General features: G+C 44.7%; 1 long non-coding RNA gene across 7 annotated transcripts in view; it reads left to right on the top strand.

The window, feature by feature from the left end:
• Positions 1 to 17,004, top strand: part of LOC122709027 — a 103,684-nt gene that overhangs the window by 43,984 nt on the left and 42,696 nt on the right. For 5 of the 7 annotated variants that reach the window (XR_006345393.1, XR_006345392.1, XR_006345388.1 and 2 more), the window contains exons 2-4: positions 4,165 to 4,218; positions 4,779 to 4,889; positions 7,405 to 7,531. This is a non-coding gene — a long non-coding RNA (uncharacterized LOC122709027). Of the gene's footprint in view, positions 1 to 4,164; positions 4,219 to 4,778; positions 4,890 to 7,404; positions 7,532 to 9,209; positions 10,072 to 12,894; positions 12,977 to 17,004 lie in introns of those variants that run through there. The other 2 variants (XR_006345391.1, XR_006345390.1) reach the window with 2 other exon arrangements.

Genomic DNA, 17,004 nt, shown 5'->3' with positions numbered 1-17,004 from the left:
GTTTTCTCCTATGTTGATTTGCTCTTTTTCTAGTTTTATAGTATGGAAGCTTAAACGATTGATTTTTTATATTTCTTCTTTTCTAATACATATATTCAGTGTTACAAATTTCCCTCTAAGCACTCTTTTCACTGCATCCCACAAATTTTGATAAATTGCATTTTCATTTCATTAAAATATATTTTAAAATTTCTCTTAAGATTTCTTATTTGACTCATGTTATTTACAAGTGTATTGTTTAACCTCCAAGTGTTTGGGGATTTTCTGGCTTTCTGTCTGTTGTTAATTTCTAGTTTAACTCCACTGTTGTCTGAAAGCTGATGTTGCATGATTTCCTTTTCCTTTAAATTTGTTAAAGTGTGTTTTATGTCCCAGGATGTGGTCTATCGTGGTGAATGCTCCATGTGAGCTTGAGAAAAATGTATATTCTGCTGTTGCTGGATGAACTTGCTTATAAATGTCAGTTATATGAGGTTGACCAAAGGTACTGTTGACTTCAACTATGTCTTTACTGATTTTCTGCCTGCTGGATCTATTTTTGATAGAGAGGTGTTAGAGTCTCCATTATATTATTGGATTTTTCTTTTTCTCCTTATAGTTCTGTTTTTGCTTCATGTATTTTGATGGTCTGTTATTAGGCACATACACATTAAGAATTGTTATATATTCTTAAAATGTTGACACTTTTAGCATTATGTAATGCTTGTCTTTATTCCTGATAACTTTCCTTGCTCTGAAGCCTAGTCTGTCTGAAATTAACATAGGTATTCCTGCTTTCCTTTAATTGATGTTAGCCCAGTATGTTTTTCTCCATCCTTTTATGTTTAATCCATAAAAGCGAGTTTCTTGCAAACAGCATATAGTTCAGCCCTTTTTTAAATCCATTCTGACAATCTATTTTAGCTTGAATATTTAGATCATTGACATGTAAAGAGATTATTGATATAATTGAATTAATATATACCACATATGTAGGGATTCCCTGCTGGCTCAGTGGCAAAGAATCCACCTGCCAGTGCAGGAGACGCATGATTCAGTTCAATCCCTGGGTGAGGAAGGTCCCTTGGAGAAGGAAATGGCAACCCACTCCAGTGTTCTTACTTGGAAAATCCTATGGACGGAGGAGCTTGGTGGGCTATAGTCCATGGGGGTCGCAAAAGAGTGGAACCCGACTTAATGACTGAACAGCAACAAATACCATATATGTGACTGTTTTCTGTTTTTATCTGTTGTCCTTGTTCTTTGTTTTTGTCTTCACAATTTTTCTGCCTTTTGTGGCTTTAGTTGAATATTTTACATAATTTCTCTTTCACCTTTCTTAATGTTTCAATTATACTTCTTTTTTAAAAAAATCATTTTAGGGGGTACTCTTTTGCCCCCTTCTGATGCCTATGTCAGAAGGTTTCTCTATCTCCTTTATACTTTAATAAAACTTTATTACACACACACACACACAAAAAAATCATTTTAATGGTTGCCCTTGAATTTGCAATATAGATTTACAACTACTTCAAGTCCTCTACTTTCAAACACCATTTTACAGGTAGTGCAAGTACCTTATAATAACCACAAAAATGACATATAATAACAAAAACAACAAAAAAAGTCTCGGCTCTTCCCTCCCATTCCTTATATCATTAATATCATTCAATTTGCTTGTATGTAAGCACACATGAATGTATGTGTATTAGATTATATATCCTTATACATAATGTAATACATTGTAGCTATTGTTTTGGACAAACTACATTTGTAAGATACATTAAGAATAACAAAAACAGCTTTTTTATTTTACTTTCCCTTATTCTTTCTCCAGTGCTCTTCCTTTCTTCATATAGATCTGAGTTTCTAATCAATATAATTTTTCTTCTCTCTGAAGAACTTTTGACATTTCTTGACAGTCAGGTCTACTGGTAACAAATTCCGTCAGTTTTTGTTTATCTGAGGAAATTTTTATTTCTCCCTCAGCTTTGAAGCATACTTCCTAGAGTACAGGATTCTAGATTGGTGAGTAACATTCTCTCAACACTTTAAAATACACTGCTCTGTCCTCTTCCTTCTTGCATGTTTTCTGAGGACAAGTTGGAATAATTCTTGTCTTTGCTTCTCTATAAATAAAGTGCCCCCCACTGCTTCTTTCAAGAATTTTTTCTTTGTCTTTGATTTCCCGGAGTTTGAGCATGATGTATACTGAGTGTAGTTTTTTTGTTTGTTTGTTTTGGGGGGCATTTACCCTGCTTGATGTTCTACGAGCTTCCTGTGGTTTGGTGTCTGTCATTAATTCAGAGAAATTCCTAGTCATTGTGACTTCAAATATTGTTCCTATTTCTTTCTCCTTTCCATCTCCTCTGGTATTTCCATTACACTTATGTCACACCTTTTCTAGTTGTCCCACAGCTCTTGGATATTCTGTTGTACTTTTTCTAGTCTTTTTTACCCTATGCTTTTCAGTTTTAGAAGTTTCTGTTGAGATATACTCAAATTCAAAGATTCTGTCCTCAGCCGTGTCAGGCCTATTAATGAGCCTATCAAAGGTATTCTTCTTGACTGTTACAATGTTTTTAATCTCCAGCTTTTCTTTTTGACTCTTAGAATTTTCCCACTTGTACAACCCATCTTTCTTATACATTGTTTTTTTTTTCTATTAAAGTCCTTAGCCTTTGAACGATAATTTTTAAAAATTCCTGGTCTGATCATTTAAACATTCCTGACTCAGATTCTGATGCTTGTTCAGTTTCTTCAAACTGTTTTTGGACTTTTAGTATGCCTTGTAATTTTTTTTTTAAGCCAGACATGATGTACTGGTAAAGGGAACAGCCTTAAAGAGGCATTTAGCAATGTACTGGTAAGACGTGCAGGGAGGGGAAGCGTCCTTTAGTCCCATGGTTAGGTCTCAGACTTTTGGTGAGTCCATGCCCCTGGTCTGTGAACTTCACCAATTCATCTGTTTCTCTCCCTCAACTTTGGTGGGACAGCATGGCTAGAGAACGCTGAAATTAGTATTTTCCTTCTGGAAGGCTGAAAAAGCTAGAACTGAGTATTTCTCTCCACCTAGGTCAATTAGGCTCTGATAAAACCCCAGCAAGTTAGTCTCTAGTAAATAGTTTTGCTTGAGGACAGGCTTGTTAAGAACAGAGTTCTCCCGCACATTTCAAAGTGGTTCCTTTTTCCATCCCCTGCTGGAAGCACAAGGGGATTTTTCTCCATTATCCACTGGTGGATCCTCTGAAGAGAAGACTCACAAAAACATAGGGACCCCCATGTCTGTGAATTAAACTGGTGGAGAGTTTAATTCACAGATTTGTCCACACTGAGCCTCCAACTATTTGTCAGTTACAATTCAGGTTTTCCTACCGCTGCGCTGATTTCTGCAGAGGTTTCTGCTCTGTTAACTTGTGATTTTCTGTATCCTCCTGTTTGTTTCTCCAATTTTTGGAGCAGAAATCTGCCTCATTTCGCTGATGAATATTAGAAGATTTGTTGATATTTCAGTTTATTCGGCTTTTTATTTATTATGATGCAGTGGCGACTGCTAAGTTCTATAGATGGCACAGCGGAAACTGAAAGTCTCTTGGTTTTCTTTTCTTGTACTGTTTTTGTCTGGTTTGGGTACAACAGGGTAATACTAGCTTCATAAAATGAGTTGGAAACTGTTCTCTCTTCTATGTTCTGGAAAAGATGATGTAAATTTTATGTTAGTTCTTTTAAGTGTTTGGAAGAATTCTCCAGCATAGAACTGAAGATTTCTTTTTCAGAAGCTTTTAAAGTTACAAACTCAATTTCTTTAACGGTTATATGGCTATTCCAATTATTAATTTTATCTTGGTTGAGTTTTGGTAGTTTGTGGTGTTTGAGGAGTTGATCCATTTCTTTTAAGTTGTTGAATTTATGAAACATAAATTTGCTCAATGTATTTGCTTATTACCTTTTTAATGGCTGCAGGATTCGTAGTGACCCATGTCTCATTTCTGATATTGATCATCTATGTCTTCTTTATGTCAGCCTTGCCAGATGTTTATGAATTTTATTGATGTCTTCAAAGAACCAACTTTTTGTTTCATTGATTTTTCTCTATTGTTTTCCTTTTTAAATTTCAATGATTTCTGCTCCAACCTTTAATATTTCCTTCTGGTTACTTTGGGTCTAATTTTGCTCTTTTTCTAGATTCATGAAGTGAGAACATAGATTTTTGATTTGAGATGCTTCTTTTCTAAAGTGGTAAGCATTTCATATTATATATTTCCCTTTCAGTTCCACTTTAGCTGCACCTCACATTTATTGATGTTGTATTTTAATTTTCATTTAAATTCTATGTAATTGTTTATTTCCTTTGGATTTCCTCTTTGCCTCATGGGTTGTTTTGAAGTGTGCTACTTAATTTCCAAATATTTGGTGCTTTTCCTGTTTTCTTTCTGCTCCTTAGATTTTAATAATTCTCTTCAGAAGAACAGACTTTTTCCATTAATCCTACCAGTATATCATTAATGATGAGAACAGGACAATAGTTTGTGCTCAAAAAATGAATATGAATGAACGATCTAAATACATAATTTAAAAATCAGTAAAGAGAAAGCTGAAAGTCAGAGAGGCGAGAGAGAGGCATCAAACATTTCAATGATGATTACTGCTGAGTGGGGAAATATGGATGCCTTTTTCTGGTTTGTTTTCAGATTTTTCCAAATTCTCTGTGATGAGCATGTACTACTTTTATAATCAGATAAAGGAATTATAGAAGTGGAAACTACTCTTTCTGATGATTCTCACTCCCTCTCTGGCAGGTCAAATCAGACTCTAAATTATGAAAAAAACTGAAGATGAGAGGCAGAACCACAAAAAGACCCTGTAGAAGGTCCTGGAGCTGAAATGACCCCAGCACCCCAGGGAGACAGGTAAGGACCCTGCTAGCCATTCCGGGTTCCCAGGTGGCTCAGTGGTAAAGAATCCACCTGCAATGCAGGAGATGCAGGCTCGATCCCTCGGTTGGGAAGATCCCCTGGAGAAGGGAATGGCAACCCACTCCAGTATTCTTGCCTGGGAAATCCCATGAACAGAGGAACCTGGCGGTTCTATATATAGTTCTATATATAGTTCAAGGGATCACAAGAGTCGGACACAACTTGGTGGTTAAACCACAAACAACAAGCTGTCCCCTTCCATAACCTTCTGAGACTGCTGCTACGGAACCTTTGTCATGACCATTTTGAGTCACAAGGGTCAATTTCACACTTCTTTTCTCACCCCTGCCCCCAAAGGTCCCTAGAGATCTTGTGAATTAATGTTCATCCCAAAAGATCTGGTTTGCCATTAGAAATGAAACATCTGTTCACTAAGTCCAGCCTTCAAAATTCCTTTGACAGTTTGTTTTGAAGAAGCAGCATTGGCTTTTGCTTCCAGGGTTCCTGGTGTGCAACAGATTACAAAGAGTAAGAGGGAACAGAGAGGAGACACTGTCTTCTTAAATGTAATTATCTTTTACACCTTTAGTCACAGCCTCCTCGTGTTTTTTGAAGGCAATTTCTTTGAGAAAGCTGAGCAGACAAGACAATTTGATGGTAAGCCCAGGTGCCCATGGTCATCACCCAAACAGTTCTCAGGTGTGGACAATTTCTGAAGATGAGTGAATATGCTTTTCTACTTATGAAAACAATCCTGAGAACTTGGTTTAAATTTTTTTTTTTTCATTCAACAAAGACATTGCCCAGACCTGGAAACTTTTTTCACCCTTTCCTAATTTTGAAATGAAGCGACTTGCTATAAGGTCAGGAATTACCTGGGGGCCCAGGATTGGGCAAGTATATAACCTGATGCCTGGGGATGGTAGAGGGCACCATTCCTGGAGGATGCTCCCCGCACAGTCGGAGGGGAGTGTGGCAGCAGCTACATCCTCCCTGGAGCTGAGCCAAAGAAGGCATGGGAATCAACAAGCATATCCGTATCGACTTGTCTTAAAGACTAGCCAAGGCTATGAGAATCTAGAACATAATGGCATAACCTGATGGAGTTATGGGGAAGAACAAGAAACCACACCCAGTAACAGTTCATATCAAATAGCACAGGCAATTTCTGTGTTGAAATGAGCCAGAGATAAAATATTGTGAAATAAACCAGTCTGTCCATTTTAAAAGTCAGTTGATTTCCAGAATTCCTGGGCACCTCATTTGACTTTTTTTTTCTTCTGATTTTGTTGCTGTTGCTGACTTGACCTATTTGAACTGCACATGTCAAAAGGCATAGATCTCTTTAGCCATTTGATTTTTATTGACACTTACTGTTCAGTTAAATTCAAAACCTCAATTGTTCCTCCAGGACTGTCCAATGGAGACCACCCTTGACCACTGTGGAGACTGTTTGCAAAACAGTTCAGGCTGTCTGCTTTCTGAGGGTGCAAGCGTTCTGCTTCCCCATGTGTAAACTTAGATGTGGTCATGAGTCTTGCTTTGGCCAATGAAATGTGTGCAAAAGTGACACTTTGGGCAGAAACCTCAGGCCAGTGTGTAATTCACTCCATCTTCCCTCTTCTGCTGTGGTTGTGGATGTGTGTGTCAAGATGAGGCTGTTCGGTGGGACAAAGCAGTAGTTAGGGAGTCTGGGATGGACATGTACACACTGCTTATATTCAACATGGAAACCCAACAAGGACTTACGGTACAGTACAAGGAACTCTGCTCAATGTTGTCTGGCAGCCTGGGTAGGGGGAGAATTTGGGGGAGAATGGATACCGTTTTATGTATGGCTGAGTCCCTTTGCTGTCTGCCTGAAACTATCACATGGCTAATCAGCTATACTCCAATACAAAAAGACAGTTAAAAAAAGAGAAAGATGAAGCCATTCTGGGTCCTAAAACAACTGTATCATGCAGATCACCCCTTGCTGACCTGCAATGGACAGGTAGCATGAATGGGAAGCATTCACTGTGTAAAACTGCTAAGATCTGGTGGTTGTTACTGCAGTACAACCTAGTCCATCCTCGCTGATGTGCACATGCAGACATGCACACATACATATACACACACACACACACACACACACACACACACACACTTGCTGAGTACCTATGCATGCACGAGAGGGGAGGGACCCAGGGCCATGGGCGAATTGGGGGGGGGGGGGAGGGTAGCAGGGGTACAAGGTAAGATGCAATTTCTGTCCCCAGTTTACAAGCAGGTTTGGCAGATTAGATAACTAGACAGCAGAGCATGATAATGACACGAGTGGACAGTTCAAGGGCAAGTGACGAGATGTTTATGTGGCTGCAGCCTTAAGGTATTAGTTGGTGGGGTTTAGGACGAATGTGAGGATGCCTCCTGTGCTGGTATCATCTCTTGGCCCCTCCACCACCTCCCTCTACCCTTCTCACCTTGCTCTCGGCCTGGCCACACTGACCTGTCTCTACCATCTGACTAGGTTCCTTCTGCCCTGGCTCCTGATCAGGTTGAGACAACATGGGGACAGGGTGAGTGCTCAGCAGAAGACTGGAAGCAGGGAGGACACTGAAGCTGAAATGGGGATGCCTCTGACTGCCTTCTCACAGGTATGCTCCGACTGGCTGCACCCCTGGGCTGAAATCTCAGCTCTTCTCAGTGACCCTCCCCACTTGACAGTCTGCTTGCAGATTTCCGTAACTCTCTTCGCTTGCTCCTTCAGATCCAGGTGTGGTAAGAGCCCCACAGTCAGGGATTAGCCTCTGCATCCTCCACTGCCTCCCTTGGTTTCTCTGTACCCCGCCCACATCTTTGTAGATGGTCTTTTTTTAAAGGAGACTCTAAATTTTCCAATTTGAGCATGCCATCTATTCTCCCGACAGACCCCCAAACTAACTGTCTTGCTTGGGGGAGTCAGCAGTAGAACAGAAATGATCGTGCTTTGTCTTTTTATAGGGTCAGTTGGTAAAAGAGGCAGGATGCTTTAAAATGATCAATCCTCCATTAAGAAATTAATTTTTAAATGACTTTGTTTCTCCCACACAAACTGGAGGAGTTAACTCCACAGTAGAAAAGGATTCCAGGCAAAGCACTAGCCTCTCTGCACCTAGGAGGAGCAAGTGGGCCCCATAGAGCCTCTGTCTCACAAAGCCCTTTGCAAACGCTGGGGCCATAGAACACCACCAGGATGTCACATCACCCGCAAGGAGCTTGTCTGGTTCAAGGGAGAATTCCAACCACTGTTTTCAACTTGAGCCTGAGGACAGAAGCACAGTTTCTAGCTGCTCATGGAAAATTCCAAGCCTTTCTTTTGGGTTCCCATATGTAGCACAGAGGGCTTCCCTGGTGGCTCAGACGGTAAAGAATCTTCCTGCAATGCAAGAGATAAGGGTTCGATCCATCCCTGGGTCGAGAAGATCCCCTGGAGAAGGCAGTGACCACCTGCTCCAGTGTTCTTGCCTGGAGAACCCCATGGACAGAGGAACCTGGTGGGCTGTGGTCCGTGGGGTCACAGAGAGTCGGACACGACTGAGCGCCTGGCACTAGCTTAGCTCTGCAGCATAGGGCCGCTCGGGAAAGAAATGCCACTGTTCTGCCACAACCCTACCCACTGGGAACTGTCCTTGTCCTGCCCTGGCATTCCCGTGCCCGATTCACAGAATGTATTCGTTTGCTGGCTGGTAGGTTGGTTTTCCACGTGCAAACTAAAGGAGCCTTACAAGAGTTGGGAGAGTTCTGGGTTCCGTTTTCTATTCTCCAACCCACGTCGGCCCTGGCTCCTTCGCTGTCCCCAGCTCTGGAAGGGGCAGCCAGGAGGAGCCTCGTACCTGGAGACCTGGCATTTCCCGAAGCAGCCAGAATGAGCAGGTGCTGGACTGCAGGTGCTGGGGCTGGACCCGGGGGGCGGGTCCCCTCAGGCACGCTAGGGTATAACATTAGCGGAAGTGCAGACAGCAGTTTGGAAGATTTAGGAGTTCTTGGGCTACACTGGGTTTTACTGCGTTGTCACTGACATATGTTTGTGTTCTCTTCTGAGCAGGTTAAGCGGCGGGGAGAGTGCAGGGAGGGTGTTCCTGGGTGCTAGGTCTGCACAGCTGGGCAGATGCAGAAAGATGCGGAAGAGGGGGGCGGAGATCATCTGGGCATCTGAGCATCCCCTTTTCTCCTTAAGTGCCAGAGGGTGCATGCATGCCGCGGCCTGGGGTGGTACCACAGAGGGGTGCTTTAAACTCACAGCAGTACCGCTTGTGTTAATAGCTTCCTTGAATTAAAAACACGCTTTTCCAGGAAACAAAGACTGATTCCATCCACAAACAGCAGAGGTTTCTCATTACCATTGTGGGGAGAGGCAAGACTGTTGAGAAGAATGAGCGTCTCAGAAAAGAGCAGGGCGATCCTGTGGCCAGAAGGCACAAGTGTGAGTGCACGCCCCCAGGGGCTTCATCCGTTTGGTCAGACCCCGGGAGCACTTTCTGAAGTGGGGGGGAAACAGTGACTCTTGGGCCGCTGGCTTCTCTTCCAGAGGTGACTGAACCGCAGCTTCCCTGTAGCAGCTGCCCTTGAGCAGCGCTCTCATGCTTTTAATACGCACACACGGCCCCTGCAGATCTTGTTGAAATGCAAGTTCTGATTCCGTAGGTCTGGTCTGGGCGTTTGCACTTCTAACAAGCTCCTAGCTGAGGGCGATTTGCTGGTCCACGGAACCCACTGAATAAGAATAAGTAACGAGGCATGGGAGGATGTGTCGTGGCTCAGCACCACTTCCACTTGCCTCCGGACGGCTCTAAAACAATAGCAGGTGCAGACGACTCAGTTCGACAGCCTGGGAAGTTTGGAGAAATGACCCTAGCCTTGGCCTGTTGACTGAGTGACTGCACCAGGAGCTCTTGCAGACTCCCTGACTCTCTCCCCTAAGAGTGAGCCATGTGTGGGGCAGGTTGGGGTCAGCCGTCCCCAGGGAAAAAGAGACTGGTCACCAGGCACAAGTGTGTAGGGAGCATACCTTCATGAATTCACTGCATTCCTGGACCTTGTTGACGTTGTTCAGTCGCTCAGTCATGTCCGACTCTGCGACCCCATGAAATGCAGCCCACCAGGATTCTCTGTCCTTGGGATTCCCCAGGCAAGAATATTGGAGAGGGTTACCATTTCCTTCTCCAGGGGATCTTCCCAACCCAAGGATCAAACTTGCGTCTTCTGCGCCTCCTGCATTGCCTGCTAACAGTGGCTCAGCAGTAAAGAATCCCTGGACTTATGGGCTTCCAAACTCCCCTCCCCCCGACCACCACTAACACACCCAATTATTTCTTCAGCAAACACTAAGTGAGCATCTGTTATCTCAGACCCAGCGCCCAGCACTGGGGTTCCAGATGAAGAAGCAGAATATGTCCTCATGAAGTTTACTGCACAGCCAGCCCGTGGGAAGGGATCCATTTCTCAAGGGCACATGACTGATGTATGAAAAATAAAACCGGGGCTTTATTGGGGCTTCCCAGGTGGCGCTAGTGGTTAAGAACCCACTTGCCAATGCAGGAGATGTAAGAGACGCCAGTTCCATCCCTGGATAGGGAAGATCCCCTGGAGAAGGGCATGGCAACCCACTCCAGTATTCTTGCCTGGAGAATCCCATGGACAGAGGAGCCTGGTGGGCTGCAGTCCATAAGGTCACAATGAGTCAGACATGACGGAAGCAATTTAGTATGCACACATGCTTATTTATTATAATATTTATAATTACGATGATAACAGCTTATGTTTTTTAAAAAGCCTGGGATATACTTGCCACGGTGCTAAACTCTTTACATGGATCATCTCATTCATCCTCACAACAGTCTGTGTGGCAGGTACTATTATTAAATTCACTTCAAAGATGAGGAAACTGGAGCTCAAAGAGGTTAGGAAACTTTCCAAAGGACACCAGCTAGTGAGAAGAGGAGCTGGGATTCATTCCTAGGCAGGCCAACGCCAGTCCAGGCTCTGAGTCTCTGTCCCCATGGGCTGGGTCAGCACTTCTGCTCATGGGCACATCCCCTCCCTGTGGGGAGAGTCCTTGGCAAGTCCAATGACAGTCAGTGGCTGAGCGAGCTCAAAATCCAATGCCTGGAGCATTGGCTGATGGGGATGATATTAACCACAGAGGCATTGCACTGTACAACTTGATACCACTGATGTACCCATCTCCCTGAATGGACAGACCTTCAGCACAGACCACTCAAGTTCCTAGCCCAGGGGCCCTCTTTTTCCCCTGGAGAAAGGCAAGAACACACTACTTGGCTTTGCTAAGGCTTGCTGTCCCTTGCCTGGGTCTGCTTAGCCGTATACACACACACACACAGACACACACACATACACACACACATGATCATGCACAACCACACAAATGCTCACTCTCGGGCATCCACATACATACAACCACACACAACAGCACATATACACACATACATTCATACTGACACACACACATGCTTCTGAGGACCACATTCTCCTTTGGTTATGTTAATACTATGAATCAGGTAAAACAAAGTTCTTTGCTCCTCTCTGCTCTGAACTATTATATTTGTTTCATAGTTTAACCCTCAGAAGACTACCTTATTTCTCTGAAGCCAGGTTCCATTGGGGCTCCTCACTTGGTCCAGGATTTTTTCCCCTTTTAAAGCCCCCATGTTGTGTGGCCCCTTCCTTTGACACACGGGTATCAGATAAAAGAAGTCTAAAATGGTCTGGAGTGTTGCTGGTTGTTTGTTTTAAAAATGTACTCTCAATCACTTTATCAGTACCATCTTTCTAGATTCCATATATATGTGATATTATTCAATATTTGCTTTTTCTCTTTCTGACTTACTTCATTCTGTATAATAGGCTCTAGGTTCATTCACCTCATTAGAACTGACTCAAATGTGTCCCTTTTTATGAACGACTTCCCCGGTGGCTCAGAAAGCAAAGCATCTGCCTACAATGCAGGAGACCTGGGTTCGATCCCTGGGTAGGGAAGATCCCTTTTTATGGCTGAGTAATATTCCATTGTATAATATGTACCACAACTTCTTTATCCTTTCATCTGTTGATAGACATCTAGGTTGCTTCCAAGTTCTAAAAGTGAAAGTGAAAGTTGCTCAGTCATGTCCGACTCTTTGCAATCTCATGGAATATACAGTCCATGGAATTCTCCAGGCCAAAATACTGGAGTGGGTAGCCATTCCCTTCTCCAGGGAATCTTCCCAACCCAGGGATCAAACCCAGGTCTCCCACATTGCAGGTGGATTCTTTACCAGCTCAGCCACTAGGGAAGCCCAAGAATACTGGAGTGGGTAGGCTATCCCTTTTCCAGTGGATCTTCCTGACCAAGGAATCGAACCAGGGTCTCCTGAGTTGCAGGCACATTCTTTACCAACTGAGCTACCAGGGAAGCCTTTCCATGTCCTAGCTATTATAAACAGTGCTACAGTGAAAGGGGAGTGTACATGTCTTTTTCAGTTATGGTTTTCTCAGGGTATATGACCAGTAGTGGGATTGTTGAATCATATGGTAGTTTTATTCCTAGTTTTTAAAGTAATCTCCATACACCAATGGAGATGCAAACATAGAGAACCGACTTGCAGACATAGGAGGGGAAGGGGAGGGTGGGACAAATGGAGAGAGTAGCAAGGGAACATATACGTTATCACATGTGAAATAGATCGCCAGTGGGAATTTGCTATATGACTTATGGAGCTCAAACCAGTGCTCTGTGACAACCTAGAGGGGTGGGACGGGGTGGGAGGGGGGTTCAGGAGGGAGGGGACACATGTATACCTACAGCTGATTCATGTTGATGTGTGGCAGAAACCAACACAATATTGTAAAGCAATTATGTATACTTCAATTAAAAACATAATTTAAAAAAAATTGAAATGTACTCTCAGTGGGAGGTTGGACCCCTTTGCACTCAGTCTTCCTTCGTCTCAGGGGCTGCTGCTTCCATTTAACCCTGCAGTGGCTGACCTCAGCTCTCCAGCCCCGTGTAAACCTGCCGCCCACTGCCCGCTGGGCCCATGATGTTAGGAAGCCTTTTGCAGGTATTCTTCTCAGATTTTCAATTTACCTCCTAACCACCAGTCCTGATACCATCAGATAGGAGTTTCTGCCGTGCTCTGCTTGTTTTTAAAAATTACAAATGCTATCCACCTGAAGTTAAGTCCGGATTCGGAAAGACAGAATGTGAATACCCAAGGTGGCCAGGCATGCCCTGACCACTGTGTTCCTCAGACATTCTGGGCTGTCGGAGTTCCAGAGAAGGGAGGTGAGATGAGTTTGTGTGGCTGCAGAAGGCTCCCTGGAGGGGGTGGGATTCCTGACAGGCCTTTATTATGAGTTAGACAGTATCCCCCCAAATTCATATGTTAAAATTCTCCAAATGTCCACCATCTAATAATATAATCACTCTGCAGACAAAGGTCCATACAGTCAAAGCTATGGTTTTTCCAGTAGTCATGTATGGATGTGAGAACTGGACCGTGAAGAATTGATGCTTTCAAACTGCAATGCTGGAGAAGACTCTTGAGAGTCCCTTGGACTGCAAGGAGATCAAACCAGTCAATCCTAAAGGAAATTAGTCCTGAACATTCATTGGAAGGACTGATGCTGAAGCTGAAGCGCCAATACTTTGGCCACCAGATGGGAAGAGCTGACTCATTGGAAAAGACCCTGATGCTGGGAAAGATTGAGGGCAGGAGGAGAAGGGGTGACAGAGGATGAGATGGCTGGATGGCATCACTGACTCAATGGACATGGGTTTGAGCAGACTCTGGAAGTTGGTGATGGACAGGGAGGCCTGGTGTGCTGCAGTCCATGGAGTGGCAAAGAGTTGGCAACTGAACAACAACAAATCAGCAATTAACAGGGTGCTTCCAGGGGTCTTGCAGACTTTGCTTCATTTGTAACCCTCCCCTCCCCTCATGCCGGAGGTGCCATTATTTCCATTTTACAGACAAGGACCCTGCGGCTCTGAAGGATGAATGTGGCCATGGTCTTAATAGCTGCCACTTGGTGTCCAAAGCACTCCCACTGGAGCCTGCCACTCTGCCTTGGGAGCTCAGGACTGACTTTTCAAAGTAGTGCAGGCAGCGGTAAGGGCAGAACAGGATCTGAGCTGCTTCTCGAAGGACTCAGAGAATCCACAGCAGGCAAAACAGAAGGGAAAGGAACTCCTGGAGCAGGAGCACATATGCAAAAGCACCTGGGTGTAAATGAGTACACATAGGGGCATACATCCTTGGCTTCATTCTGGAAGTTAAGAGGATTTCGGGGTAGTGATGGCAGGTGCAGCTAGAGGCAGGGGCAAGATTTTAAAGAGCTTTGAATGGCAACCTAAAAACAAACTTCTGGAAGTAATAGGGAGCCATCAAATGTTAAGTGGAAAGAGAGAGAGCATCTAAAAGATCACAGGACAGTAGAAGCAGTAGAAATGAGCCATGTTGTTAGTGCCCTGGAGGATGGAGGAGGAGAGCCAGAGTGGGATGAACTCAGAAGGTTCCTGGAGGCAGGGGTTTCTGGCGGATGGGAGGATCCATCTAGATCCAGTGCCCCAGTGAAGCAGCATGCTGAGAAGGAAAGGCCATTTGTCTCATTAAGCCATGAACAGAGACTATCACACCTGGAGCATTTTAGACTCAGCCCAGATTCCTCCTGTAGCCACCTCAGCACAGGAACTAAAAAAGAAACAGCTAAGAAAGTGTCAAGTTTATTAAAGCAGCTGAGTTCCTGTCTCTCTCCAGCTCTCTAACTCCGACTTTCCCACTATTTTTAGATGTTCCAGAAATCTCTGCCCAGACATTCCCCACACCCCCCTAAAGACTGAACACATTTTCTGCCTCACCAGCCATGGACAACCCCACTCAGCCTCCTGTCCAACCCCAAGGCCCAGTTTCCAATGGGAGTCTGGGGGACTCCAAAAGTCACAGTCCCCTCTTCTCCCTGAGTCTAGATTCCACAGAGAACCACCCAGAACTTGGTGGTGTTCTCTTCTTAAAGAAAAGAAAGTCGAAATTCATTCTTTGGTTGGGTTTTTCACCATGACTGGTTTTCATTAGCTTTTCAAGTGGAAAATCCACCCCCTCCCCAAGTGGAAAGTTGCCACTTGTGTGCAGAGAGTCATTGTTCATTTAATATTTTTTATACTGAATGGCCCAAGCCCCAGTCTGCTGGAGCTCTGGCCAGGACCCTGAAGGAGTGTGCTTTACAAACCTTCCTGGCAGGCACTGTTTGAAAAGCCAGTGGCCACTTGCCTCTTGTTAAATCTTGAGGACTGAGGAAACCGAGGGAACTTGAATGGTCAGCTCTCCACTGCCCAGCCCCATTTGCAGAGCCTGGACCCCCTCTCAGCCTTTTCTTTCCAGTCCAAGTCCTGGTTCACCTGATGAAGAAGCTTCCCAAAGCCATGTCTGCCTCCTCGCCTTCCTCACACTGGAGCTGATAAGGGGTAGAGCAAAGAGAAAACTAAATCAAGAAAGAAACCCAGCTGATAAAACTCCAAGTCCCACTGCTTTGTGAAACCAGAGGAGGCTACGAGGCACAGCCCTCTCCCTAAGGGGCCAACTCTGGAAGAGCTGAGACCAAGAGGGGTCTTCGCTCCCAGGCCAGCCCCAGGGCATTAAGCGGCAAGTTAAGACAGGTTAGATGAGGAGAGACAGGCTAGAAGTAGACACAGGAAGTAGAGACTGAGAAGGAAAGTGGGGAGAAAGGAAATGCGGAGATAGATAGACCTCAGGGTTTTCCAGGTGGCACAGTGGTAAAGAATCCATCTGCCAATGCAGGAGATGCAAGAGATGTGGGTTCAATCCTATGATTGGGAAGATCCTCTGGAGGAGAAAATGGCAACCCACTTCAGTATTCTTGCCTGGAGAATCCCATGGACAGAGGAGCCTGGCAGGCTATAGTCCATGGGGTTGCAAAGAGTCAGACATGACTGAGCACCGACGTGCGTGCACACATGCACACACACACACATGCACACACACACGCACAGAGGAAGTGGAGAGACAGGAAGAAGAGGGAAAGAAAAATGGCCAGCAGGGGCCCATGTTACTCGGGAATCCTTTGCCAGCTGGACTCTCCATGCAACAGGATGAGGAAAATTTAAGTCTCTACTAGGAAAATTCAAGCCTGGAGATAATTTAAGCTTTCCTGAGACTCTGCCAGCCATCTCCAGGGTTTTGTCAAATTTTCCACCTACTCTGTTTGCATAAGGAAAGTCAGCTTCCATCTTAGAAACCCCATCTTCAACACTGTTCTTTTTCAACTTTGGTTATTCAGGAGGGTTTGTGGATGAAGATGCAAACGGTAACGGGTTTAAAAGGACTGCCTGAAGCTATACCGCTCCTCCCCCGCCCCCACTTACCTACCTGAAAGGTCGGGTATGTTGAGACATGCCTGGGAAAAGTGCCGCAAGGCAAATTCCGGAGGCTGGCTAAACTTCCGGGGACCGACCCCCTGCAGCCTGGTCCAATCAGGTACCAACCCGGAGCCCGTGGTCACCAACTGCCACTGTAGCCCACGCTTTCTTCCTTATATTAAAAGACCTGGCTTGGACGCGGCCCTGGTTATAAAACCCCTCCCCACCCCTCATACCTCGCAGACTCCCTTTGTCTCCTCGCTCACCCGCCCCCGGGAGTTCTGCCCGAGAGCAACCGCCCAATAAAGGCCTTCATCAACGGTCCTTAGAGGTGGCTTTTTCTCCCCGCGGCGTTTTCTAACACTACCCACATTCACACACTCTTGTGCAAAAGGCAATACTTGGGGCTGGACCCTTAGAGAATCAAGTACTGTGTTGTCCTGCTTTGTGCCCCAGGGAAATATCAGATATTCACAAAACCCCAGGACACCCCTCCACCTCACTGCTTGGAATGATAGCACTTGCTCAGCGTAATTCAGGATTTTTTCCTACTTCATTGTGCAAGTATAGAACCACATCACACAATATAAAAGTATTATATGGTTGTTCACTCACTCAGTCATGTCCAACTCTTTGTGACTCCATGAACTGCAACACTCCAGGCTTCCCTGTCTTTCACCATCTCCTGGAGTTTGCTCAAACTCAAGTCCATTG

Source organism: Cervus elaphus, chromosome 15 (assembly GCF_910594005.1).
Source record: "Cervus elaphus chromosome 15, mCerEla1.1, whole genome shotgun sequence".
NCBI lineage: Eukaryota > Metazoa > Chordata > Mammalia > Artiodactyla > Cervidae > Cervus > Cervus elaphus.
Note: the sequence above shows the minus strand (reverse complement) of the source record. Positions and strands in the feature narration are given on the sequence as shown.